Raw genomic sequence first — 26,547 nt, 5'->3', positions numbered from 1 at the left:
TTGAGATTGTCAACTCCCGAACTAGTTCTAAAGAAGCATTGCGGAGCTTGCACACGTTATGTAGAACGGTTCTCGAACCAGTTCATTAATTCAATGATTTTAGTTTGAAAGTGTTACCCTGGAGCTAGTTCTAGAAAAGCTGTAGGAAGCAAACACACATTCTTAATAACAGTTATAGAACTAGTTCTTCAATGAGCGATTTTTGTTGCAAATTGTCAAGTTAATGCTGACTTAACTGTTTGAGATGATTAAAAAAATTAACCAAATTAATAATTATTTAGAAAATTGTTAAAATATTACAAAAAATTATTGAATTCTATAAATATGTTTGTATAAAAGTTATTGGCCCTATAACATAAACAAATCAAGGCTATTTTAATGAAAAGTTGTTCAACGTTGACAATCTGTAGATCTCTGTGTAGATTTAAATTTAGTAAATTTGCCAGCAATACTTATTCTGAAACCTTATAAACAGTTTGAATAAATATAAACAGTTTTGAATAGGTATATCAAGATTGAGAAACATTTCATAATTTTTTAAAACAACTTAGGTACTATTTTGATTTGAATAAAAATTATTTGTATATATTTATTTATTTATATATTTATTACTAACCTTTGAGAAAGAAAATAATTTATTAAAAATTGTAATCCAAAATTCGGCTGAATTTTTGCGGTTTTTTTTATTAATTCTCTGCAGTCAAAGAAGTAACAATTATAATCCAATAAATTATGGCAAAAGTAATCCAGGAGTTGTAGAGTAGTTTTTGTTTAATTTCCGTTAAAATTTTGAATATTTTTGAAAATTTTAAATTTTTTAGTTTGAAATTTAAAATTTTTTGTATTTTTTTTTTCAATTAAAAAATTGTTAAGAACCCAATTATTTAAATGACAACAACACACAGCACCAACGATATATTATTTTTTATAAAATCGTTTGAAAATGTTACACCATTAACTTTAAACGGCACATTTTTGTTTCACGCGTTTATTTTATTTTGGAGGGCGAGGATTATTTTTTTTTGAGGAAGGGTTTGTTTAATAAAATAAAAAAAATTTAATGTTTATTTTTTTTTTAATTTTGTTTGATTTAATTTATAATAAGGCACTTGTTTTTTGTTTTTAATTTCTGTTTTGTTGCAATAGGTAGGTAGGTATTTTTTTTTTTAATAAATTTTGTTTTTTATTTATTTTTATTGTAATTAGCTACTGAAAGACACACAAATTATTAATAATTATAGGTATGACACTTTTATTTTGTTTGATTTTCTTTTCATAGGTAATTTTTATTTTCAAATTTCTAATTATTTTTAATTTTATTAGCTATTTAGTGTGATTTGCAAAATTTGTTTGTGTGTGCTTTTTTAAAAAAATAATTTTTTGTTTGTTGATTCCAACCGTTTCCGAATTTTTTTGTTTTTCTATGTTAAGCGTTATATTACAAATATGTAACTAATGCTTTTATGATCAACTTAATGTTGCGAACCACCAACCAACTACACCAAAAATTCATTTCAGCTTTTTTTACTTTAGTATTAGAGAGTACAAAAAAAATAGCAGAAAAGAGAGAATCGCACATTTAAACACACATAGATACATATGTACATACACACACACACACTACGATCCTCAACGATCGTTTTGCAAAATTTTAGTTTTTAGCTGCTACTGCGGACCGATTTTAGTAGGTTGCCTCAATAAGAAAATTTTTACGAATTTCCTACATTAAACATATGGTGTGGATACTTTACATATGTACATACATACATAAATTCATCAGAGAGTGTATGAAAAAGTGTAAAAACACACCAGCACACCAGCACAAATTCGCACATTTAGGTTTTTTTCTTCTTTTTTTGGATGGGATGTGAGAGTGTGCGTAAATACAACAACAAAAATACTAGCCACTTAAAGATTTTGCAAAAATAGAAGACCGATAACCACAAGTAAATAGAAGAAGACACCTCTAAGTAATAAAGAGATGGAAAAAAACAAGCAAACAAACCAACCAACAGAAAAAAACGCAAATATTTCTCTTACATTTGTATATAAATAAACAAGCGCGCGTTTTGAGGCGTTGCGTCGTAACGTCACGACCTACCGACCGACTAACAGCAGCGATACGAACCAAATTGCCAAAAACCTTGATACCGATCACCAAAAAGTACAACAAATCAACAACAACTAAATTGGAAATAAACACAAAAACACACGCACACTTAAACAAATATCTATGCTGCTCACACAAAATTTTTGGCGAGCTTAATTTTTTTTTTAATAAAGTAAATAAATACGAGTGATTGTGTATGTGTGTTTACATATTAATATTTTTTTTTGCAGAGAGTATCTTCTGTACATTTGTATGTATGTGTATCAATGGCGTTAATGATAACGTTGCTGAACGTTGACGTCAACGCTTTAAAGACAAACCCACTAAAGTAAAAACAAATATTCGCCAACGAAAAATAGAAGTAAAAAGATCAACAACAACAACAGCACTACTCAGCCAAAAACCAAATCAACAACATATTTTTGCTCAATTACCAACCAAACACACAACAAAATCTATTTATGATGAATATCACAATTTATTATTATTACAATAAGAACAAACACACTCCAACCAAGAGATAGAAAACACTCAACAAAACCAAACCAAAAAAAGAGCACCAACGAAAAGGGAATAAATAAATAAACAAACAAAACAACAGCCAGAGAAAAAGCTGTGCAAAAATAATTTGCAAACACACAGCAGCAAAACAAAAGCACAACAAACTTTGTTTTTGCTTGTATTATTATAAAATAGAAACGTTAGCGTCAATGTTTTGCAGCAGCAGTGCTGCCAACATCAAATGCTCTTTTAATAGTGCATGTATGTGTCGTTTTTGTTTTTTTTTTGCTGTCTTTTTGGCAAATCATTAAAACAAAAAACCCTGACTTGAAACAAAAAATTAAAACACACTTTTAGAATGCGTTAAAGATGACGTTGTTAAACTAAAAATAAGAAACAGCAACAAGAATAATAACAACAACAACAAAGACAAGATTGAATGAAACAAGCTCAAACAAGATTTCAGTAAATTTATTTTAAAACATGAGGGTTATTAGTTAGTTTTTAGTTTTATTATTATGTATAATTGTTGCTGTATGTAGCTCTATGTAGTACCTACCTACATACATACATATGTATTTATATTTTTTGCATAGGAAAATTTTAGTGTTTTTAATTAAAGAATACAATTTTAATTTTGCAAAGTGAATAAAAAAAAATAAACAACAAAAATATCTAGTAAATACATACTATTTGTACAAAAACAAAAGTGTTTTAAAAACAATTGTTTAAATATTTGTAAGAAAGTTATAAAAAAACAACTAGTAACTCTACATTAGAGATGCTAATCGGGACTGATTTTTGAAAATTCCGGGGATCGGGATTTGGTAAAGAATCCCGAATGCTAAATACAAAATTTTACTTTACAATTGAAAGTAAAAGCAAACTATTGCATCTATGGTTTCGTCTGCCATTCTGGAACGAATTTTGTTTCCGTCATATGCAGCTGCCGAAAAACATCTTTCATATTGGCAAAACCGTTTGCAAATACTTATAACCAGGGCAACCAAAAATATGCTCTAAAAAAAGTGTTTTATGCGCATAAAATATGCACTTAAAAATTAAAAATATGCTATTAAAATATAAAAAATATGCACTTAAAAATAGTTGGTTATTGTTTGATTTCAATGTTTTATTAAAAATAATATAAGAAGTAAATAAAAATTTGTTTAGTAATTAGTTGCATAATATTGTAGGGAGAGGATATTAAGAATTTCTCGAAATGTTTCTATTCTACATAAAGCTTTAAAATCTACTTTTTTATCATTTGAATTATTTTTCCAAATCGCTATAGAGAGCGTGTGTAATTGTTTGGTAAAAAATTGCAGTGGATTTTGGAGCATTTATCATATATGAAGATTAACATCTAATATTACTTCCAAAATTTAAACAGAATTATCAAAAAGCCTTACAATAGTGAAATGATTTGTTTTCTTTAAAACTGCAGAAAAATAAAAAACCTTTTTTGCATTTTTATTATTGGAACTCAAAATACCGTGACATTTCCTATGTTTCTTCCTTTCTCATCAATTGATTGTTTTTTAACGATTTCCTAATATCTTTGTTACAATTTGTAACAAACGTGATATTTTCGATATTTTTGAACATGATATTTTCGATGGATCTTAATATTCTGAACATTTGCCGAAAAGTTGTTTAATTTTACATTAGTGGTGAACTGTTAATGACCAACCATAACTGTCTCAAGCAACCTTAAGTTTTATTTTTAAATGTATCCAACATTTTGTTAAGAAGTTGCCCATTTTCTTTTCTTTTAATTTTTTATGTATTTTTTACCATTTATTAAATTTTGATATTTGTGTGTGAATATTTTTAATTTAATTCAAATATATGGAAACTAAGATACCTTAAGTCAATGAAAATTTAATGAAGATAAGTCGCTTAGGCAAATTATCATTGGACTTTAACAAAATTGTAAAATATAGAAATGAAAAATTACTATACAAGCAATAAAATTATATTTAGAAAACAAAATAATGGAAATAAATAAAATATGCAACAAAAATATGCAGTTATGAGTTAAATATGCAAAAATATGCTATAAAACGCAAAATATGCACAAATATGCAGTAAAGAGACAAATATGCAAAAATATGCAATAATAAATCGATGCCAAAATTCTTATAATTGTCTGAAACGGATAAATAACTAACTCATATGTTTATACGACGCACAGCAATAAATATGATATTGCATATTTTTGGTTGCCCTGCTTATAACAAATCTGCAAGTATTTTCCTCTTGTTCCTTCAGAATTAAAGTGATCTATTTCTTTTGCAAGTTGCAAATATACATTATAACTTGGTTTCGTTATTGTTATTTGGGTTTTTACATTTATTAATAATATCTTTTAGCCTTTGAGCAATCGAAATATTTTCATTTTGTTCGAGCTCCTCATCTGAGATAAAATCAATTTCGTTTGAAGAGGATTTAAATTGAGTTTTGTTAGATAACTCACAAAAAAAATGTGAAGAATTGATTTTCCAGAGCCCCACTCTAGGAAAACCAAAAATACCGCTTTCCTTTATTAACACAATTTCCCCTATTTATTTATGAAAAACGGAATTTGGAAAATCCCGAAAATCTCGGGATTTAAAATTAAAAAATCCCGGGCTTCGGGGTTTAAGAAATCCCGAAAGCCCACTGTGGTTCCAAATCAAAATCTAGGTGGACAAAATTATGAAAATCGGTATCTTCAGAATTTGGAAAAACTAAGTTTTTTCGGAAGCTGACAATCTGCTCTCCTCCAATACAAATGTGTTTTTCAATTGGACATTTCGTTTTCTCGACAGAAGCGCCAGAAGTTCAACAAATTTTGAATCATATTTTCGTTAATTTTTTTTAATATTTTACTGCTTTACTAAATTAGATATAATACATATAATACATATAAATACATTTCAATATATTTTTTTTTTCTCCGTACTTGGAACCAACCTAATGGAATATAAACGGTTAGAGCAGGGATAGGCTAGAGAAGAAGGAAGCAAATTGCACTGAAAAATATTCTACTCGCATTTCTGCGATGTTTTCTTTGTCTAGTGTACACAATTTTGAAAATCGTACGACGAAATTGAGTTTCAAATCAAGGTTTTGCATTGACGGGAGCTTTTTTTTCCAATTTTGGTTCAACATTTTTTTAAAAGTGCCAACGTAATAGAAATGGACTTTTGCCCCACATCATATTACAATATTAATTCCCATATTTCTACTTATCAATAAAACTTAATTTGTCAAAAATACATAACCTTATAATGCCCACAGTATATACAGTGCTGGTCAAAATAATAGCACCACAGACCCAATTAACATAAGAAATATTTTTATTTCTATAGTAATTTTAATTAAATATAATATAAAATCGTTAACTGATGATCTCTATTCCTTCTATGAGTAAAGTTTTCTTTAAGAAATATTCAACTTTTAATCATTTATGTTTTTGAAAAATACCCAGATTTTGTGCTGTCGAAATAATAGCACCATCGTAAGAATTTGTCAAAATAATATAGAATATTTTTGTTTTCGTTTTAAAAAATCGTCATAAAATTATAATTTTAATATACTTATATCGAATCGAATTGAGTAAAATTTAAAAAAAAATCTAATTTTTTTAGTAACAAAAAAGTGGTGTATGTTTGTCTTAGAATAAAAAAATACGATTTCTGATCATAAAAATTAGCTGAATTCAGAATAAAAATATTTTTTTATATTTAGAAATGGTATTAAAAAACATTGCGTTCAAATAAAAATTTTAGGTTGCGAAATCGCTAAACACTCTTGGGTCACCGTTTCGACAATCAGGCATTTATGTTCTCTACGGTGCTCAAAAGTGACGACTAGTGTTGCAGTTATTCGCTGACCATTACGAGAACAAAATTTAAATTATTATTTAAAGGTAAAATTTCTCCAACATTCAAGTACCAAAATACTTTTTGGTCAAATAATTAAAAAATATATATTCTTTGACATCAGACTTCTATAGAATGTTCGCTCTGAATCCAATTTCCACCAAAATGTATGATAGCATGAATAAAACACACAGATTTTAAAATAATAATTTAATCGTGGTTTACCTATTATAAGAACATTCGAAGAATATATTGAATATGTGGAATAAATAATTCAATTTTATATGATCAAATGCTTGATAATATCATACTAAAAGATATTATAACCTTAGCAATGATAAATTGATATAAATTTGGGTTTCAAGCTAATAGGCCAATGTCGTGGAACAGGATGCGAGTTTGATACAAAAATTTAAGTATCTTTGTTTTATCAAAAAATATGAAAACAAAAGATACCAATATTTTACTTTTAATAATAACGTGTTAAAAACGTTACAAACCATAATAATTGCACTATGCACGAAATTTACACTTTTTTTCTGTCAAGAGGAGCACCATCTACGCTGAATTCAGTGGTGCTAACCCTTTTTTATGTTAGCTCGTATTTTCGAGATATACCGTTATTTCGAAAATGGAGGAGGTTGCACAACATATATTCGCGTAACTCAAAAACGATTTAGTTTATTGAATAAACTGAAAAAAACGAAATTACATTCCAGCCAAGCTTAACGTGTTTATAATCTTCGCAGTCGTCTTAGAAATATAAATTTTTTTTTGGCAAAAAATAGAAATATAAATTTTTATAAGAAAAATTTCGAAATTTTTGGTTTTTAAAACGGCATTAAAAATTTAAAAATGCATATACGCTCTTAATTTTTTTACACATTTAGAAAACGTTCCAAATAAAACAAGCTCTAAATAATTAAAATCTGTTCACAACTTTTCATTTTATTCACAAAAAATAATACAAATATCCCCTAATATTTTATCAAAATACATAACTCGTAGTAAATAGCTACATCGTGCAGTGCACAGTGGTATAGAAAAACAAGTAAGAAAGTATGGTCGGTCAAGCTCGACCAGAAAGTGATTCTAAGTCGATCGATATACTTTAAGGTGGGTGTTAGACTAATATTTTTAGGCGTTACAAACATCTGCACAAACGCATTATACCCTCCCCAGTATGGTGGTGTAGGGTATAAAAAAAGGAAAGTAAATCTAAATCCTTAGTCCGATTTGAATGAAATTTGACACGCGCAAAGAAGGAGTATTGTCGAGTTTAAGGTTTGAATTTTGACCACATGAGTCCACCAGAGGTGCGGCCAGGGGTCCCCAAAGTAGGACTTGGGTATCATCAATTTTTAAAACGATCCTATTTCTTCGTTTGTGTTTCGATTTCAAAATTTACACATATAGAATCTCCTCACCGAGCACTACAAAAAACCTCGTCGCGGCTATCAACTATCTCTTACAGCTTAGGAGATATTCGCATTTGAAAATGAAATTATCAACATTTTTACCCACCATACTCCAGTTTTCTGATAACAGCGGGTCCAAATATTTCACAAAAAATTGTTCACAAATCGTGACTGACTCCAAAGTTATATGCATTTGAATTTAAAAATTAAGAGCGTATACGCATTTTCCAATTTTTAATGCCGTTTTAAAAACCAATAATTTCGGAATTTCGGTTTGTTCAATAAAATAAACGGTATATCTCGAAAATACGAGCTAAACTAATAAAACGGTTAGCACCACTCAATTCAGCGTACCCGAATTAGTGTAAGCCGCTGGATGCCCCGCTTGACAGTTTTTTCAACTTACTAAATTTTGTCCTGATTATTTTTTTTTTTTAATTCGATTTCTAAGTTGGTGCTATTTTTTGACTGATGAATTTCATAGGTATTTACATATATATTATGTATTTCTTCTCTAAAATTGGCATTTAATTTTCAAAATTTTGTCTAATGTTTGGAGGTTTAGTGAATTAAGTACACATTTACAAAAACAACAAAAATCCATTTAACAGTTCTTACATAATATTATTATATCACAATATGAATCACGTGGTACTATAATTTTGACCGCAGCTGTAAATATCTATAACTGCCCATAGGCTTAAGTCCTAAAAATTCTTTAAATATGTCCCTATTACATCCAATTTTCTTTCGCTCATTTGCTGCAACAACGTCATAATTAAAAAAAAGTCGTTTCGAGAAAAACGACTTTGAATGTTTTATGACATTTTACTATTTCTTAAATAAATGTTCAACAAATCAAGCGATTTCTGAAATAAAACCTGATTTAAATAGTAGATACTAATATCTTTCTAATCTGTATTTAACCTAAATTTTTACTTGTCAAATATACGAGAAAACATGAATTTTCATTTTGACGTTTACAACAAGAAAACACTCTCATACGAAAAATAATTGACTTTTTTTAAAACTGATGAAACTATATGAAAGACTAAAGAACGGCGCATATTTTGTATTACTCAGTTCAAAACACCTGGATTTTGAGTTATGACGTTGTTACAGCAAATGAGCGATATGTATATTTTTAATACCTAGTAAGGCCAAATTTTGTATAAAAGGTTTCAAAATTACATCAAAATCAAGTGAAGAAAAACATACATATGCTGATTATATCAACTGACCGATCAACGTATTTTTGTATGTTTTAATTTAATTTATATTCAGTACAGTACAGTTCTGTTGTTTCCATCAAAAAGTCGTAAAAATTGTTTTGTAAAATTGTATTAATTTTTTAACAAATTACACCCAAAATGTTAAAAAACCATAAAAAAATAAAACTTTAAAATGGGCGAAGCAAACAAAAATTAAAAAAAAAACACATTTTTTTGCAAATTTGTTTTTGTTTGTTTGTATTAATTCGCTCAAAATGTGTGCTCTTTTTTGTCATTATTGTTGTTGTTGTTATTATTATTGTGTGCCTTAATATTAATAGTATTTGTATTGTTGTTGTAGTATTTGGCAAATGTAGATGTTTGAAGGTCAGCTTTACGACCCATAAGCGCATATTTATTTATGTTGTTGTTGCTGTTGTTTTTATTGTCGTTTGGCTGCTGCCGCTGTTGTTGTTACTTTGTTGGTTTATTTTTTTTTCGTTTAATTTCTTAAATTTTGTTTATGTGTTGGTATTGTTTTCAATTTTTATATATTTTTGGCAATTTTTTTTTCTAAATCGTTTCTTGTTGTTGCTGCAGTCGAAGTCAGTCGTTTTTGCTCGTTCACTGTGTTGTTCAAATTAGTTTTAATGTGCTGTTGCTGTTCTTGTTGTTGTTATTATTTTTGTGATTTTTTTGTTTTTCTTTGTGTGCTGTTTGATTGTTGTTGTTTTCTTTACACTTGTAGTGGTTTACATGTTTTAAATACAAACAGACAACAAAAAGAACACACGTGTGTGTGACAGGGATGGAAAAGTGTAGAGAATTGTGTAGTTTTTTTAAATTCTATTTAAAGTTTAAAAGTACCGCAATAGGTACTTCCGCAACAAATTACATACATATGTATATGTAAAAATAGGAAGGTCCATTATACAGAATCACTTGGTATTCTAAACATTGTGATCAACTCATAATATGACCAAATTTAGTTTGAAACAAGTAAAAGAGCTATATTCGGCTGTGCCGAATCTTATATACCCTTCACCAAATTATACTTTAAAATAAAAATTTTAAATATATTTAGGTAAATAAAATTTTTTTTCCAGTTGTTTTAAAATTTTTTTTTTTAATTTTAAAAAATTTTATTTTTAGTTTTTAATTTTTTTTTTTTTAATAGGTATTTTGTGAAAAAAATTTTGTTAAAAAAAAAATTCGGGTTAAAACATATTTTTTCCGATTTTGACCCATTGTAGGTTCAACTTACTATGGTCTTATATACGTCGTTGCACAGGTCTTTGAAATATCTATCATTAGATATCCATATTGTCTATAATAATTATTTAGTAATCCAGATATGGGTCAAAAATAGGTCAAAAATCGGGGTTGTCCTGGTTTTTTCCTTATATCTCAGCTATTTGTGGACCGATTTTCTCGATTTTAAATAGCAACCGAGCCGGTTGCTATTTATCATTCGTGTATGTAAGTTATTTGGGGGCTTCAGAAAGTTGATTTCAACACACAGACGGACATGGCTATATCGACTCCGCTATCTATAACGATTCAGAATATATATACTTTGTGGGGTCGCAAATGAAAAATGTAGAAATTACAAACGGAATGACAAACTTATATATACCCTTGCCACTTATGGTGAAGGGTATAAAAAGAAAATATAGATTTGAAAATTCTTTATCAAAAATCATATGCCAATTAAAATTATCATTTTCCATCCCTGATGTATGATGTGATGGGTGAGAGGAGTGTGTGTTCTGAGTGTATGTTTAAATAAATGATGTAGTTGAGTGTTATATCAGCGTTGTCAACTTAGTGCTTTTAGCACTGTTTTTAGTGCTTTTAAAAATGTTCGACGCGAAAAATGTTCGAGTTAGTGCCTAGTGCTTTTGAAAAACTTTGGTGGCACTAAATTTAACATCGAAACTGTAACTTTTATAATTTTCTTCTAGGAAATGTTCAACAACAAACATAATGTTCTAGAAATTTTTCAAACTTTTAGATCAGAAATTATCTTATCAATACGTTTAATATATTGTCTGTTCCTAAATCTTGAATTTACCTTTTTTTTCGTGATAAAAACGTTTTTGGTTCCAATTTCTAATTTGAAAGGAAGTGTCCGTACAAATATTTACCTTCGGAATTAGTTCCGTGAAATCATTATAGAGTTGTTCGTTCTAGATCGATGTTCATTAATCGATGATTTTGGTTAAAATTTGGCATCACTAGTTCCAAGGTTGCTGCTTATCACAAAGCGAACGATTATTGGACCTGTACCAAGGTTGCTGTTCAAGAATCTAAACTGTATCTGTTTCCTGGAACATTTTCTTTGAACATTGGAAACTATTTTTTTAGTGCTTTTTTTACGAGAAATATGAGTTTTTTTCATGAATTTGGTGCTTTTTGAAAATTTAAAGTTGACAATGCTGGTAATGATGATATTGATGAGCGTATGTATGGATGTACATATGCATGAATCTACTACGTATCCTCTACCTACTAAAAAATGTACCCCAATCAAAATTTACGAATGAAATGTATAAAACTGTTTAGGGCTTTTTTCATTGTCCACATGTGCTTTTTTTCGATCTTGTGTGTTTGAGTGTAAATATTTTTCACAGTTGTGCATATTCAATTTTTTTGTTGCTTCTATCAAAATTTTTAAATTTTCATAAATGAACAAGAAAAGAAGGTAATGTGACCGACTGACTGACTAACTCACTGTCTGATTGTCCCATTATTATCATCGTCAACAACATCATGATCTTTTAGTGCAAAATTATACTGTATGTAGGTATTTGCAACAACAATAACATGATGTAGAACAGTGGGACCGTTTGAAGAAAAATTAGATTGGTACCTATGAATTAGCAAAAAATTTAAGATATGTAGGTACCTATTTAAATTCTATATTATTACCTACATAATTAAAACAAGTAAAAAAGTATCATATAATACCCTACACCAAGTAAATGATCAAAAACATTTTTCTTTTAAAATATCAATAATTTATATTCGTGAGCTATGACCAATTATGGACCGATCACCATGAAATTAGGTCATGTGATCTATATGAAAGTTATTTATGATGAATTTTGTGTGTATAACAACATTTTTAAGAGATTTATGCACTTTAAAGTGTTTTTTTTGGAAGCGGGTCTATATGGGAGCTATGACTAATTATGGACCGATCGTAACAAAATTTGGTGACACGAATTTCGAATATATAAAACTTATTTGGAGCGAAATTTGTGGAGATACATATATAAATTAAATATTTATGACCGATAAAGTCCTATTTTGAAGGACATTTGTATGGGAGCTATGTGAAATAATGGACCGATTTTAGCCAGTTTCAATAGGTTTGCTCCTTGGGCCGAAAAAATAATATGTACCAAATTTGATAACAAAAAATCTTCAAAATTGCGACCTGTACTTTGCGCACAAGGTTTACATGGACAGACGGACGGACGGACATCGTTTAATCGACTCAGAAAGTGATTCTAAGTCGATGCACAAACGCATTATACCCTCCCCACTATGGTGGTGTAGGGTATAAAAATTTCAACTAACTAGGTGTACAAAAGTTATTAAAAAACTTTGAATTTGTAGGTAGGTACATACTAATTTTAGAAACTTTTCTGCAAAAATTCAAAATCTCTTGGCAAACGTGTCTAGTTAGAGGAGCGTTAAAGCTCCGTTTCAGGAATACAATCCCTATCAAACATATAGGTTTCTAGCTTGGGTCAATTATGGATCGCTAATTGACACATTACAGCATGCACAGATACATAAAATACAGATACATATAATTAAGTCCTATGATTAATTACATCTTGATACCAAAATTTCTAAAAGATTTATACCTAAGCGATATCCAGGTTTCTGGAATAAGCCCTATCTAGGAGTCAATTTTGGGCAGATCTACAATTTGTTTCAGTGATTTTACTTTATAAGTATAAAAAACAAAAAGGAATAGATACATATTATGTAAAGCCGAATATAGGCTTTTGGTGAAAAAATATTTGTGTTAAAAACAATTTTGTTGAAAAATTATTGCTGATATCTCTCTCAGCCATTTGTCGGCCGATTATCTGGATTTTTAATAAAAATCTATATTGAACTATCAATCATGTACAGCTGGGGTCAAAATAATATCACCACGATATTAATTAATATTTCGTAAAAACTGTTAAATTGATTTTTGTATAAATTTATATTTCAAACATAAAACAATTATGGAAAATTATATCCAAATTTTAAAGAAAAACAACATAATAGGTAATATGTAGTATCGATTAAAATAAACAAAAATTAACCATGACAAAATTTAATTTAGTAACAACTATTAGGTAAAATATGTCTTTTGTTTTCGTATTGTTTGGCAAACAAAAAGGAGACCGCCCACTGCCACAAAGATTCTAAAATCTTGCAATTTTTGTATCGAACTGAAAAATATTTGTACTAAAACACATTCCTAAATGTTTTCGATTTCCTTTTACCCTTTTTATGACATTGACCTTTAAGCTTGAAACCCAAATTTATATCAACTTATCATTCCTAAGGTCATAATTTCTATGATTTATATCTGAGTATGTTTTTATCAAGCATTTGATCAGTTATGCCACAATTCTAGCTTTCAAAACAAGTAGGTATCTCAAATAAATATTTAAATTTAAATTAGCGAATTGTATTTGGGCATTCTTAGACCCACTGTACATTTGCCTATGTAAGTAAATTCTCTTTATGAATCTATTTTTTCCTGCTTTCTTTCTTCGTTTTTATTATTTATTAATTTATAAATTTAGATTGCCAAAATAGAATTTATTTATTATTATTGTTGTTGTTGTTAGTATTTGTGGCTTTACATAATAAAACAATTCTAGAAGGTTTTTATTTTTGACCAAAACCCAAATGTACTTAAGTTGTGAAATATGTAATTATGAATATTTATTTTTGCCTTTAATTAAAATTTTATTTTCAATATTGTGCGCTAATTAATTGCAAAAAAAAAGTTAATTTTAATTATTAAAAAATATTGTACAAATAGAACAGTAATTTAAAATGTATAAATAAGAGAGTATGTATAGAATTCTTGTTGGTTACTCTAACCGATACAATCTAAAAATATTAAAAGAAATATTGCATAATTTTTAATTTTAACATATGGGAGAAATAAAACACACACACGGAAAGGAAATGAAAACAATTAAATTTGTTGTTGTATCAAAATAAGAGTTGGTCAAAATTTTAGGTTTTCTAAAAACTTTTACACATCTTCGTTTCCATTTTAAGCCATCTTCTGGCTAAAGTAGTGAAAGTATTGAGTATTTGGGTACTCAGTCATTAAGCAGCAGTTTTAGGAGACTGTCCTTTCATTTTGGGTGTATATGAACTAGTTATTTTAACATGTACATGTCATAACCAACGGATCAATTTTGTTTACAATTCTATTGCCTGATAGCCGGTCCCAAGTAGTCAACGCATTGGTTTCACATATCGGTTACATAAAGTTACCTGACTAGTTATCTAACTGGTTGCTTGATCAGCTACATAACAGTCCAATAACCGATTGTTTGTAAACAAACATTTCGCCGACAATTCTCCAATAGTTTAATATAACTGGGTAATATAACTACTTTCTAAAGAGCAAGTAGTTTTATTACCCATGTTACTAGGGACACTAAACTGGATGCGAATTATATCAACACAATTTGTATAAAACCAGTTTGTACGAATTACTCACAAACAGTTTAAAGTGACTACACTCTAGATTACTTAGAGACACTTTAGTGACAATTGACTTCACGCTAGATTACCAGGGATGTATAAAGTAACCAATTGACTTCTCTCTGCTCTACAAAGAGCACATACGTGTAAAATAGCCCAAAATATATAAATTGGAGTCAGGCAAGTGAAAAGACATTAGTGAAAATTACTGTCAATCCATACTTTCTCGGTACTCTATACAAAATAAATAACTAAACAATAGTTTTAGAGTTGTATTTTTCAGTACATCAAGGAAAAAAATTGGCATGATTTTAGTAAAAAGATACAAATATGTTTATGAAATAAGAATTTTGAAATTTCAAAGACAGTTATGAAAAGTATAGAGTAGTAAAATAGTTTAGAATTTTAAAAATGTTTAGAGTATTATAGTAAATGTATGAGTAAAATTAGTACGTTCAAAATGTTGGTCTTAAACGATCGGTCTATAGTGCGTTGAATGTTAAATGTTGAAAATACATACATACATATGTATGTATTGGGAAAAAACATTAATTTTGAAATTCCCGGTTTTCTTAATATAGATTTGAAACCATATTTCATTCTACAATGGGAGCAATAAAAGTGTTTTTATTTGCAGTAAGAAATTCAAATTATGTAGTACGTACAACGATATTTTTGCGGTAACGTTCACCATGTTAGTAATACTATATTAATTAAATATATAATTAAAACCAAATTTATTGTTATGAAAAATATAACTGAGCATTCCATTCAAAACTGGATATTAGCAATAGTAGTTCAAAACCCATTGCAGCACAAAATCCGAACCAAACAGACGTTGCGTTTCCGACAAATACAAGTGGGTTCTCTGAACCCCAAGGTCTTAGGTTATATTTGGCTGTGCCAAATCTTGTATACCCATTATCAATATGTGACAATAAAAATTTTTTCTGATATATGGGTTATATGGAGTTGGGGTAGCGTACGATCTTCACAAAAGTTGATAGAAATATTTAGGTTCCTATAAAACTTATTTATGTATTTATGTCCAATTTCATCACGATATTTGTCTCCATATAAAAAGATAATAGACAATTAAGAATGTTCAAATCATTTGCTGAGGGGGACTAGGGACAAATGTTTCGCGATTTTTGCACTACTTTACAGCTCAAACAGTATTCCGGGGGCATTAGTATGGGGGCTAGGTGAAATCATGGACCGATATTACCCAATACCAAACAAACCTTATCAACAGAGAATTTTTATGGACGATTTCCTGTTTATTTAATTTGGGCGCTATCGTGTTTTCAACAGACAGACAGATAGATAGATCGTTTTAGAATTTCATAAGGACCCAGAATATGTACATACATATACATACAGTAGCCCAATAAAGTCTACATACAGGAATTCAAATTAAATTTCTTACGTTGAAAGCTGTATTTGTAAGTTAAAAGTAGTGAAATAATATATTTGTTAAAAAAATAAACTCACACTGAAAAAAATTAAAACAACATCACTTAAGTCGGGTTTAGCAACATTTCCTAATTTTTTGATTCTGAGTCAAATAACGAAATTTTTTTTTGGTTTTTTAGGCTTTAATGTTCAAAATATTATGAAACTTAATAGTCCCGCCCACCCAAAAGTAGGCGTGACCGAGAATAAATTTTTCGTTATTTTACTCAGAATCAATAACTCTAATAACGGTGAACTTTTGGGCGTTATTTGAATTTTTTTTTGCTAAAATCGACATAAGACATTTATTATTATATATCTCTTAAAAAAAAAACTAAAAAAACTGCTTTAAATTAAAGTAACATAATAATTTTTCCTGTATGTAGACTTTCTTGGGCTACTGTATGTATATAATTTTGTGGGTCTGCAATGAATATTTTGATGTGATACAAACGGAATGACAAAATCAATATACAATCCATCATTTATGATGGTAGATATAAAAATATGTAAACAATTTTTTTGTTAGATATTTTACCACTGTCATTTTAATCAAAAATTGCGAAAACGTGTACAATAGTAATCGATTTTATGGTTATAATCAAATATTAGGGTAATCCGTTTGATTTCACGTATTATTGACTATTTTTCTGTTTGAATAAACAATGTGTCATCAACCAATGACTTTAATAAAAATACTTAATTGAAAATGCGATTAAATTTACATTTTAATTCTTTTCTAATTGGAAATACTACCTATACAGAGCATGAGCAAAATGATTAGAAAATGTAAATTATCTGTTCCTGTCATTTACGATTTATTAAAGTTCTTTTAAAGATCGCCTTCAATTCACTTAACTGCAATATTATAAGGCATTTGTTTGTATGTAAATTCTCTTAAAAAAAATATTAATTAAACTTACACATAGGTATTTTACATAATTGTAATTAAATTATGTATGTCCATACTTTCCATTTCTTTGCACTTCGTGCTACAAAAAAATAGCAGTTAATTGTTTGGAACAAATTTACATCATTTTAATTAAATTTTGCAAAAGCACACATTTGATTCTCCACACATTCACGCAACGCACTCTTACGATAAACGAATTTAATGGATGCCCTGCTTCAAAATGTTTAGGAGGGGAACTGAGAGTAATTTTGTATGTAAATTGTTTTTTTCTGTTCTTTCTAAATAGGTATGCATGAGTATGTATTAGAATTTTAGATCCTCCTTTTGTTGGTGTGTTTGCAAAATTTAGAAAAAAATACACAGTTTGGAAACAAAATTAAAAACAATTTTGTTATTTTTGGTTGCCTTTTGCTAAATTTAAACCAGAGGTTCGCAAAAATAAATCCTCTCACCAATACACTTACTCTCACCAACACATTCAATTCTTTATTTTATTCAGTGCACCTACAAACACACAAATACAAAAACTGAAAAAATAAAGAAAAAGTCATACACCAGTGCTCATGCGTATTCCTAGTTGTCTCGTTGAGTGGACAACGACTACTAAAATGTAAGAGCATAAGAATACGTGTGATTTGAATCTGCACAATTGTGCTATGGGCTGCGCATTAGTGATTTAAACCGAAAAAAATATAAAACACACACAAACACTTTCTTATACGCTAATAATTAAGTAGATTTTATTAGAAATTTACTTTGTTGTGCAAAAAATATATGTATGATTGTATATTTTTGCACAAAACATTAGAAAGATTATTATTTAAGGCACAAACAAAAAAGTGATCGCAACAGCGCACAATTAATTTTTGCACACACGCACGCACTCACAAACACACACACTCAAGTTTCTGTTCCACTATATTGAAACGGAAAGAATTTGAAAAAGTATTCAAACAAAAAAAAACAAAAACCGATTACTTAATAGAAAGAATTACACCGCATGCCGATTAGAAAAGAACTGAACGCAATCTTCAGGCGGCCAAATAAAGTTCTTGATTACGACAAACGACGATGAAAGCGACGCGTACTGAACAACAATAAAAAAACAAGCGAAAAAAACAACAACAGCAACAAAAACACTAACTATACAACTGCAATAACAACAAATGCTTTACTAACGACAAATACTGTTTCTAAAGCAGAGTAAGCAAAAAAAGCAAACACAGCAACAAGTAAGCGACGGCGGCAGCAGCAGCAATAACAACAACACAAAAATTATTTAATAAACAACATTACACAAAAAAAGAAATAATAAAATATATGTTGTGCATAAAAACCAACAACAAAAAATTGCAAAACAATAACTACAGAGAGCACTAGAATTTGCCAGAGCAATATATAAAGAGATCATTAATATTAAGCGAAAAAGTTTAAACAAGAGAGTTATAAAAACACCAACAACAAAAGAGTAGTAATAAAAAAAGAGTTTTATTATTTGTTTAAATGAAAAGAGCACAAACAACTACATACTATGTAAAATTTTATTTAGATCGAAAGTACAAAGTAAAGATAACAACAACAATGAAAAAAGGAAAAGAAAATAATAAAAGCTTTACATAATAAGTATTTACCTATTATCTAAAAATATTTATTTATGTATGTATGGATTGCTGTTGTTGCAAATATTCTTAAGTATCTATTGCTGATACAACAACAGCAGGGCAATTATCAACGCGTCTGCTACTGCTGCTTACACCTAAAATGTACTGAAAAAATTAGGACACATTCAGCAAAACTCACAGGCACTGAGAGGCAAACAACAACAACACAATAAAAGCTGCCATGAACAGTGGGCCAGTTAAAGCAAATATTTACTTGAGGTAGCGAATATGTATAGAACTTTTCAACTGTAGACTAGGCTAATCGCAATTTGACATTTGCAGATTACAGAGATGCATCATCTATTTATAGTAGGGTGGCACTAAAAAAAGATTTGGATGTTTAATTTATTCTTAGATAAAGGTACTTTTGTTGGATAAAAAGGTTCTGTTTTAAAGTTTTTATGATTTTTTTCATATGTATGTATTTCTCGTAAAGGAAACGTATGAAATATTGGTATCAGTTGAAAGGCCCTTTTAAAATTATGGAGTCCAAAAATATTCGATTTTTTGCAAAGATTTTAAGTTTCTTAAATTTTTGACAGAGAATTATTTAAAATAATTAATTTTCACAAAAAGCCTACCAATTGCAGGAAGTAGGGAATGCAAAAAAGATAAAATCACTGTTTATTGTTCATGTTTGGCTAAGCTTTGCTATTTTTACAAATCTGTGGTCGTATGGAAAAACTAGTTAAGTCCGCTTTTTGAGAAACTTGAGATAACACCAAAAATAGAAAGTGCGTTTCATTTACTATCACTCTGTCAAATCAAAATTTTGGTATAGTTTCTCATTTAAAAGTTATTTTCATGTAAAAACTAGGTAACTCCATGCATTTTTTTTAAAAAAAACAAGCTAACTCCATGGTTTCTTCAAAAACAGAAAAATTAGAAGTTTAAAATTATGTTGTTCCGAAAACTAAGAGAGAAAGAGCGAAATAGAACAAATTCGGATCACAAGTTCTTATATAAGAACATAAAAAGATTTTTTTGAAAAAACTGGGTAACTCCATTTTTTTCCTTACAGGTTTTCTCACTGTATCTCATAAATGGAATGTAAGTTATTTTAGTTTCCAATTAGAAATGGCAGATTTATTACTTTTTTTTATAAATCTTTTATTATGGATCTAACAAGTTATAATAATCCGTGTATTTTCCAAATAAAAAATCTTAATAACTCAGTCCAACAAATTAAGACTTTTTGATTGGAACAGAAATAGCGACTCTATAATTCTGAAAGGACATATTGAGTAGATAATTTTTGTAAAATAAACTTATAGTCCAGCTGGTCTGAGTTTTTTTTTACAGTTGGTCAAAGTTTTAATTTTTTGGTTGAGGGTCGATGAAAAAATGTTGTATGTTAATGTCTGAGATAATTCTTATTGTCAGACTTATATTGTGGAATTTTATGAGGATTACTTTTGTGGAAGATCTTAATCCTCTAACTCCTCTCTTGATGGGTCAATTTGACTATCAAAAAAATCCTTTCAAAAATGACATTTGAGGAGCCGAAGAACAAAAGGTACTTTTTCCATTTTTTTTAAAAATTGATTTTTTGGTATTTTTATATTTGGGTTGAAATCTTCTAGAAAAAATCAATTTCCTAAAATTTTCAAAAAAGTACCTTTTGATCTGCGGCTCTTCATTTAAGAATTAAAACTTTCTACGAAAATGTATGCCGGAAAAATTCAATGGGGGTCACTAAAGACACCAAAATTGTTAATAAAGCTCTTTATGCTTTATTAGATGATTTATTATTATGATTTATTCTGATGAACAACCGTAAAAGTTAGGCATTTATGATAGACTGATCAGTGGATCCCACAACTCATTACAGTGAAAATTCAGTTTGTAGTCGTACTGTTCATATGTGGAATAAAATCCTTGCAAAAAGTAGTCATTTATTTAGCCATTTATGTGGAATAAAATCCTTTCGTATTTTCAATGATAAAGTTTAAATTTTTGGATGTATGCAGTACATATTTTCATCCAGCTCACCTAATTTGGAGAAAATGGGTGAGGCTGGATGGATTAAAAAATTAACTTTCTTTTTACATAGGAACATCGCACAAAAATAGTTATTAACATTTATTATACATCGAACCCACGGTGCAAACGACAGCGTCAAATCTTTATTTTTGTACATATTTCCCTTAAACAATACCGATCAGTTGACGTCGATGACGTCGTTTAATTAACAATACAATGTTGCCTATTTCGTATTGTTATTGTTATGGTTTGTCTTTCATTATGTTTTTTTTTCTTTCTTTAAATATCACGTGTAAGTTGGTATTTGTTCAAAAAGCTTCTTGTTTTATTGTTGTTGTTTCCCTTACTACATAGGTTGTTTTTCATACCCGTAAGATCTAAAGAAAACTATTTTACAATTTGTTGGATTTTCTTGTGTAAATTTCAAATAAAGCTTTGAAAAAGAAGAGCATTATAAAGAAATTCTTATAGACTCTTCGTTAATATGTACAAAAAAAAAAAAAAAACAAAATATTGCGCCTGTTTTTGCATTGCTGAAGATCACAAATAAATTCTATATGATACAGAGATACAAAATAATTTGCACTCACTCTTACACAATCCACTCGCATAGATACAAACGTTTAATACAACAAACACTCAATTTCGTACATATTTGAGTTTGGTGTGTTTGTTGGTGTTCGTTCTTATTTGCCTACGTGCCAAAAGAAAAGCACAACAAGAATAAATACATAAATATGATTGTATGGATGAATGAGCATATGACAATTTATTATGCTAGTTTTTTTATTATGATTTTTTTTACTCATGAGCAGGGCTGCCAGCTTAGTTTGAGGAATATTTGGCTTATCGGCATTTTTATTTTTAAAAATTAGTTAACAAATGTTTATGATTATATCTTATAATATCCCGGGATGGGGACCAGGTTTTACAATAATAAAATGCCGAATAACGGGATTTGGAAACTTTATAGAATTTTTGGCATAAAGATAAAATTGTCGAAACAATCGATTCAGCGGCTTTGTAAATAAATAAATTCTATGACAATTAAAAATATAAAACAATTTAGCTAAAAAAAAAATTTGCGAAAACTGCAGAAGGACCATAATTTATTGATGAAATCCAACTATGGTAAAAAGTCGTTCAATCTGGCAGGCCTGCCTGCTCATGAGAGTAATTGCAAGAAAATTGCTTGGCGAGTATAAGAGAGATGAGTGTTTAAAATGTTTAAGATTGTGTTTTGTTGTAAATTCTGCCAATTAACGCATTTAATTATTGTTTTACATACTTACTTATATGTATATATGTACATATGCGATATGTGTTAGATAGATATTATTTTAATCTAATTTCAGCAAAATTTTAGGGATATATTGAAAACAATTTTGAACTTAAATCTGTGTAAGTTAATTCTCATACGATTTTTGTTTTTATACCCTATACCTTGAGTGATAATGTTTATATGTATATTTGTTGGGACTATCGATGTGATGTCCTTAATCAACTTTCTGAAGCTTCTAACTAATATGTCGGGTATGATCCAGCGAATTCATATATTAGGAACATAAATCTATGTTAAATGTTTTCTCGACTTTATCTCAAATGTCCCTTACCAATCTATCATTACCGAAATAACTACAAAATAATTATAAATTAAGAAAATATAAATTTTTGTTTTTCGAGTTTATTGCAATCTACTGTAATATAAAATCAGGGTGATTTTATTACTATTTTAAATTATTACTAATTTTAATAAATGTTATTGATAACAAATACAAATGGGGCCTCGGTGTAATTTTTGCATAAAAGTGATCCTTTTCTCAGGCTCATATCTTGTAAATCGTTCAGAATTTTGATTTACTCTTTGAGGCAAAGTAGCTCATAGCTCTTATCATAAAGAACAAAAATTGTGAACATATAAAATCCAAAAAATTCATCTTCAAGATCAAAATCCCAAAAACATTTTTTCCCCTGTTCAGGTCCATAGGTAGCAAACCGTTCAAAATTGATCGTACAGCAAAAAAAAACTGTATATATCTTGGGTCCTCATAAGATTCTAAGACGATCCTACCGCTTTGTCCGTTCGATAGGGGCAAAGGAAAGCAGGTAGACGGCTGAATGTTATAGTCTTGTATATAATCTTGTATACCCACCATCAATACGTGACAATAAAATATTTATCTGATATAGAGGGACAATTGTGGACCAAATATCATAAAAGTTGGTAGAAAGATTTAGGTTCATATATGATATGCTTATGTCCTATTTCATCACGGTATTAATTACAATAAGACAATTATGAATGTTCAAGTAATTTTCTGAGCGAGACCTTGTATGGGAACTAGGTAGGGTTCCTAATTTCCCGGACTTTTTTCTTTCCCGGGAGGAAATTAAAAAATCGTTTCATTTAGTGTTAAAAAATTCCCGCGAATTTTTTAACACTAAATTAAACCAAAATCCAGACATTGTTTTCGAATAAATTGACTTATAATTATACCAGGTATTTAAAAGAAGTATATAATAACTATATTTGGTTTTACAATGTTGGTCCAGCCTTTATAAGGGTTTCTAATTCGATTTTTCGAAAAGTAAAAATAAAATTTTTCTCAAAAAATTTTATATGTGAAAAAGGTGGAATTTCTGAAAAAATTTTGGTATGAATGTTAAGTCACATGTTTTAGCTAATAAAAACTATATCCCGACGTGACCATCCCCCTACCCTTCGTTGCTAGGGGCTAATTTCTGCAATTACATTAAATTAAAAAAATTTTCTAAAAATAGACATTTTTTAAATTAATTTTTAAAAATAGTAAAAAAAATAAAATTAAAATAATAAACATGAGGAATTATTGCCAACATATGTAACTGTTTCATAAAATATTAAAACCATGATTTACATGCAAATGCAGGACATCACAAATATGCAAACTTAACTGTTCGAAATTTTGAACTGGCTTTTCTGGGAAAACGAAAAATCGGAAACCAGATATTTACAATAAAAAAGTTTTTTTTGTTTAAAAAATAAATAAAAATTTTATCTCTGTGCGAAATGGGTTAATAGTGGCATTTTAGCGGTATTGTCACAGTCGTAGTTTTAATCAGTATAAAATCAATAAATTCTTTGTTTAATTAAAAAACTTAAGAATTGCCACTATGTTAAATCTATAAAATATGCGTAGTTAGAGAAATTTTTCATATCTGATTGTAGATAAACAAATTTTAACCACTATTATTGTTATTATTTTCTTTAAATATGAATAATATTCATTGAATATCTCTAAAAGTTGTAATGTTTGGCATCTTAATAATTCCTTTAAGAGCATAAAATTTAAATTAGATTCATTCTTAATAACCGAATTTTTCTGATGTGGTTTGAGTTGAGTGAAAAAAGTCGGGGTTTTCAACAGTAATACTAGAACCGAAAAAATCTATGGATATAATAGAATGATTCAATTAGCAACAAATTTGGCCATCGAAACGAATCTGAAAATTGTAACTTTTAGAATAAAACTTATGAAGAAATTCCTGAAAATTCCCGACAAACATTTCCCGAAAATTAACAAAAAAAAATATTCCCTGGAATTCCCGGGAAATTTTCCCGTGTAGGAACCCTAGAACTAGGGATAAATGTTGAGCGATTTTTGAAATACTTCACAGTATATGTAATTGGAACTAATTTTATCAGTATTGCCGCCTAATCCTCATATTTATGACTGCTCAAACAGTATTCCGGGGTAGCATTTGTATGGGGGCTAGTTGAAATCATGGACCGATGTTGCTTTCGTTTGCGCCCTATCGTGTTTTAAACAGACAGACGGACATAGCTAGATCGTCTGAAAATCCTATGTAGTCTTATGTGGGTCTGTGACAAATATTTTGATGTGTTACAAACGAAATGACAAAACACCCCATATGTTTTGATGGTGACTAAACTAGGCCAGGGTTTTATATGCCTAGTCAAGGGCTTTAAGAATGTTTTAAAATTATTGAATTTAGACAAACCATAAAAATTCATAAGCGTTTAAAAATTTTGTATGTCTGAGGTACCCTACTTTGAGACCCAATGAGCCGCTTCAGAGGGGTCTTGATATCCGTCTTCAAAAAAGTTCTCCTCTGCTACGGTTCACAGAGGGATGGCTTCATACATTTTTTTGCAAAAATTATAAGGAGTGGCCGTAGAGCGCTGAAATTTGGCACCGAGAATTATATGGACCAAACTAAGAAAACAATAAAATTGTATCAAAATCGACCACCTCTGCCCATACAATCCAAACAGATTTTTTCCCACCTTTCATTTTATTAAAAAAACAGCTTGGGGGAAAGTGGGGCTACATTTTTTTTCCATTGAAAATCAAAAATAAAATAATTTTTAGAGACTTATAGATTTGGGCATATATTCTTAACGGTTTATAATTTCCCCATAATTTTTATACCCTACACCACCATAGTAACGACCAAAAATATTAGTCTAACACCCACCTTAAAGTATACCGATCGACTTAGAATCACTTTCTGAGTCGATTAAGCGATGTCCGTCCGTCCGTCTGGTCGGCTGGCTGGCTGGCTGTCCATGTAAACCTTGTGCGCAGAGTACAGGTCGCAATTTTGAAGATATTTCGATCAAATTTGGTAAATATTATTTTTTCGGCTCAAGGACCAAGCCTATTGAAACTGGCTGAAATCGGTCCACTATTTCACCTAGCCCCCATACAAATGTCCTCCCGAAATTGGACTTTATCGGTAATAAATGTTTAATTTATATATGTATATCCACAAATTGCGCTCCAAATAAGTTTTATATACACAAAATTCATGTCACCAAATTTTATTACGATCGGTCCATAATTAGTCATAGCTCCCATATAGACCCGCTTCCGAAAATCACTCAAAAATATAAATTATTGAAATTTTAAAAGAAAAATGTTTTTGGTCTTTTACTTAGTGTAGGGTATTATATGGTCGGGCTTGACCGACCATACTTCCTTACTTGTTTAAAAATAAAATAATTTTTTTCTTAAAACTATAAGTGTACATTTCATCTTTAAATATTTCTCTACAAAACTGCATCATTTGATTTTTGAAATTGAGTGTTTGAAAAATTAACTTTTTGACACCAAAATCCCTCTGTGGCAGTTAGAAATGACAAGATTGATTTCCAAAATATTTTAAAACTACCCCACTGTGCGGTGTAATATACGTAGTTCGTACACTAATGGTTTTGTATAGATATTAATTCTTTATTATCAAAAATATTACATATTTCTATGCATTTTACGATCTGGCCTTTAATAATGTGCAATAGCAGCAACTTGGTCAACTGGTCACTATAAATAAATATGACCCTATTGTAAGCAATTTTCCAATTATGACCATATTTCTACTAAAACAAATTAAAATTGTTTTCAAATCAATACATAAATTAAATTTTAAATAAAAAACTAACACCATATTTTAGTATTGTATGTAGTACTCGCACTGTTGGTACTCGTATCTAAATTGTCTTTTTTAAGATATTCTACCTGCTTTGGGAGAACAAAATCCAACATTAACCAAAGGCAGCAACAAAAACTTAAAGTGTAAAATTCGAATTAAAATCAGGTATAAATAAGTTTGTTTGCAAAACTGAGAAAAAAAACTGAAATCTTTTTAACTTGACACTTTTGGTTAGCACAAGTTTTGGATAT

At 29.1% G+C, this 26,547-nt stretch overlaps 1 protein-coding gene across 4 annotated transcripts in view; it reads right to left on the bottom strand.

Annotated features, from left to right (window-relative positions):
* fru (fruitless) overlaps positions 1-26,547 on the bottom strand; it is a 353,194-nt gene that overhangs the window by 108,817 nt on the left and 217,830 nt on the right. The window contains exon 1 of one of the 4 annotated variants that reach the window (XM_065515672.1): positions 617-1,197. The exons of the other annotated variants lie outside the window; for them this stretch is intronic. The gene's annotated coding sequence lies outside the window, so the exon portion shown is untranslated. Of the gene's footprint in view, positions 1-616; positions 1,198-26,547 lie in introns of those variants that run through there. 4 annotated transcript variants of the gene reach the window in all.

The sequence above is a fragment of the Calliphora vicina genome, chromosome 1, assembly GCF_958450345.1.
Source record: "Calliphora vicina chromosome 1, idCalVici1.1, whole genome shotgun sequence".
NCBI classification, from domain to species: Eukaryota; Metazoa; Arthropoda; class Insecta; order Diptera; family Calliphoridae; genus Calliphora; species Calliphora vicina.
The sequence above is the reverse complement of the archived record's forward strand: the minus strand, read 5'-3'. Positions and strand labels throughout refer to the sequence as shown.